At 43.3% G+C, this 3,913-nt stretch overlaps 1 non-coding gene across 1 annotated transcript; it reads right to left on the bottom strand.

Annotated features, from left to right (window-relative positions):
• Positions 1–549: 549 nt before the first annotated feature.
• Trnaa-agc lies at positions 550–622 on the bottom strand. The gene has a single exon. It is a non-coding gene; the product is annotated as a tRNA-Ala (tRNA).
• Between the last annotated feature and the right edge of the window lie 3,291 nt (positions 623–3,913).

Below are 3,913 nucleotides of genomic sequence, written 5' to 3'. Positions count from 1 at the left end.
CCGCTAGACCACCGCGACCGGCTCTAAAATTGAGCCTTACGTTTGTGACTATTACAGCGCCATCTATCACAAAGCGAAAAAAGTGGTCCATCTAAAACATTCATATTTCTTTACGCACTACACGAATATGTAATAAAAAATGGGGGTTCCTACATTAAAAAAACGCAGTTGATATCCGTTTGACCTATGGCAGCGCCATCTATCGAGCCAACCATAGCGCCATTTGGTTTCCCCCTTCAAGCTAGACAAATTTCGTTCTTTGTAGTTTTTTCGTTTGACGATTATTTCGTGAGATATTTGGCCCGGCTACTTTATCGCGGTGAACTACTTAACTGCCGTCTTTACCAACGAATGATCATAGGAGTGTCGCTCAAACTTTTAAAGATCCTCTTGCATACTGTTTACGGTGAATACTCTGAAGTATTTGCTGCTCACTACTGGGAATAAAAATATCTTCAAACACTAGTTTTCAAATGCGGCTGACGTGTTCTACGACAAGAGGAAGCACATCATAAATTGAGGACGTGTTGCTTAAGGAAAACAGGTACCTGGAGGCGCCGGGTATCGATCCCGGTACCTCTCACATGCTAAGCGAGCGCTCTACCATCTGAGCTACGCCCCCATCTGATGAAAGTGTCCTTTGACTTTCTTTACGCTTTGGACTGAACAGGTCTGAAGACCTGCCGGCTTTCAGCTGGTAGGACAGCTTCCGAGCAGAGCAAAGCAGAGTAGGGAAAGTGCTTCAGCGAAAAGTGTGCTGATCCGTGGACACTTATTAACACGGTGGTGGAGGTGGCTGGGGAGGGGCGAGAGGAGGATAGCTTGGATGGCTGAGCGCTTGCTTTTGATATGAAGACGTCGCCTATTGATCCCTTTGCTACTCATCGGATATTTTCCTCTGAACTGCAGAATTTTAAAATCAACGAGGATATCACGTTATTAAATATCCCGGATGCTACGTTATTGTCTTCGACCAGAGATAAATTCAAAATGCTTGAATTCCTCGCATAATATAAGGAGTTACATAATTGTATCTTTTTGTTAAGGGATCACATCTAACACAACGTTAGGTACATTTAGTCTGTGCACTCTCACACTGTTTTCAAGTTGTACTGTCTTTGCACAGCGTTTCTGAACAGGAAACGAAGAAAGGATGAAGTATCAGATCTAAAGTATAAAATATCTACATCAAACTGTACAGCAGACTTCTCATTATTTAAAACTTGCGACCTCTGTGCTGAAAATGGAAAAAGACAACGAAATAGAGAAAAATATCTAAAACAGTAGTTATTACAAATGTAGCATAAATGCACATTACTGAAAGACGCAGTACTCAACGGGCCTGTTTGGCTTTAAAGAAAAGTTAACCAATAAGTCGGCTCTCTGGGTGGTGCGCTATCTACCATATCATTACAGAGTTGCCATTTTTATTGTCGCTGGTATTCCTTTCGACAACGTGACGTTTTACAGTGCTGAAGGAAACGTAGGATGGGTAATTTCTATTGCTACGGTTTCCGAGATTATTGCCAATGTAGAGCTGTAGAGAGTGCAGCACGTACGATTGTTTCTGTTACTCCTGCCACGCTAGGCCACGTTTCGTAAATGTTGAGCGTGCATGCTGCCATAAAAAATAAAATGGGGTGAGTAGTAGCAGTTTATGGGAAATTAAATACCACTTACATAGTCCATGTGCAAATATGTGTTAACTGTATAATGTATAACACAAGTCGTCACACCGAAACATCCATCACTACACCACGACAGTACCGAAAACAAAACGAAGCCCCAGCAGGAAAAAAGGAAGCTTATAAGAGCCATCTGAAAATGGAATAGTAATACATCCGAAACCGGTAATGGCTTAAGTTAAATGAACTTTTTAAACCATACTTGTGGCTGGTTGCTGCTTAAATTATAAACCTTATAACTAACAAGCAAGATTCTCATGAAAATTAACAAAATATGTCAAACAGGGCAAAGGACAGACTGTAAATTTAGAAACAGTACTGATCACAGCTTGTTTGCGGTTTCAGAAGATTGCACTGCTAGAAGACAGAGGCAGGAGTATTCACTAGTTACGTAAACACGACTGAGTAATAAGCATCGTCGACCTTAAGAAGTGCATTTATGTTAACTGAAAGGAAAAATATTGATTAATACTGCAGTCAGGTTAAGTTTACAGTTAATGGAAACTTCGCAATTAGATAATAAGTAAGTATATTTCTCGTTATACACTAAAATAATAACACAGAGCCGATCACAAGTAATATATCAAAAACAGCGCACGTTGTGACTGTGTGAACTATCGATGCTTCTCGTGATGGAGTACAGAAACGCAACAGTTCTTTCGGTATTTACTGAGAGATTCGACACTATGGTTAAAATAATAGACTCGTATTTGGAAATTTTGGAAATTTGTGGTAAGGTCTTACGGACCAAACTGCCGAGGTCATCGGCCCCTAAGCTTATGCACTACTTAACTAACTTTAACTTATGCTAAGGACGACACACACACCCATGCCCGAGGGAGGACTCGAACCTCCGACGGGGGCAGCCGCGCGGACCACGACAAGACGCCTCAGATCGCGCGGCTTTGGAAAGAGGGGCGGATGGGAAGGGGTTCAGATCCTCATGCAACCACTCACGCTTCCTCTAAAGGCGTTAATATGAATTCCAGGATGGTCTTTGCAAATACCACGGCTGATTTCTTTCATCATCCTTTATCACGCTACGCATGCGCCTAATCTCTAATCGTGCCGTCGTCGAATGGATGTTAAGCCCTAATTTTCCTTCCCCTTTTTGTTTCAGCAATTAGTCCCAGATCCATTGTATGCATCTAACAGCGTCGTCAGTAAGTCTTTATGCGAATGTATATAAGGCTGTCCTTGCGATTGTCTGCGATGTTCCAAACCATATTCCTTGACTTCCGGAAAGCGTTTGACTCGGTGCCCCACTGCAAAAAAATGGTTCAAATGGCTCTGAGCGCTATGGGACTTAACATCAGTGGTCATCAGCCCCTTAGAACTTAGAACTACTTAAACCTAACTAACCTAAGGACATCACACACATCCATGCCCGAGGCAGGATTCGAACCTGCGACCGTCGCGGTCGCGCAGCTCCGGACCGAGCGCCTAGAACCGCGAGACCACCGCGGCCGGCGCCCCACTGCAGATTCCTAACTAAGGTACGAGCATATGGGATTGGTTCCCAAGTATGTGAGTGGCTCGAAGACTTGTTAAGTAATTGAACCCAGTACGTTGTCCTCGATGGTGAGTGTTGATCGGAGGTGAGGGTATCATCTGGAGTGCCCCAGGGAAGTGTGGTAGGTCTGCTGTGTTTTCTATCTACATAAATGATCTTTTGGATAGGGTCGATAGCAATGTGCGGCTGTTTGCTGATGATGCTGTGGTGTACGGGAAGGTGTCGTCGTTGAGTGACTGTAGGAGGATACAAGATGACTTTGACAGGATTTGTGATTGGTGTAAAGAATGGCAGCTAACTCTAAATATAGATAAATGTAAATTAATGCAGATGAATAGGAAAAAGAATCCTGTAATGTTTGAATACTCCATTAGTAGCGTAGCGCTTGACACAGTCACGTCGATTAAATATTTGGGCGTAACATTGCAGAGCGATATGAAGTGGGACAAGCATGTAATGGCAGTTGTGGGGAAGGCGGATAGTCGTCTTCGGTTCATTGGTAGAATTTTGGGAAGATGTGGTTCATCTGTAAAGGATACCGCTTATAAAACACTAATACGATCTATTCTTGAGTACTGCTCCAGCGTTTGGGATCCCTATCAGGTCGGATTGAGGGAGGACATAGAAGCAGTTCAGAGGCGGGCTGCTAGATTTGTTAGCGGTAGGTTTGATCATCACGCGAGTGTTACGGAAATGCTTCACGAACTCGGGTGGG

Source organism: Schistocerca piceifrons, chromosome 1 (genome assembly GCF_021461385.2).
Source record: "Schistocerca piceifrons isolate TAMUIC-IGC-003096 chromosome 1, iqSchPice1.1, whole genome shotgun sequence".
Lineage (NCBI taxonomy): Eukaryota > Metazoa > Arthropoda > Insecta > Orthoptera > Acrididae > Schistocerca > Schistocerca piceifrons.
Note: the sequence above shows the minus strand (reverse complement) of the source record. Positions and strands in the feature narration are given on the sequence as shown.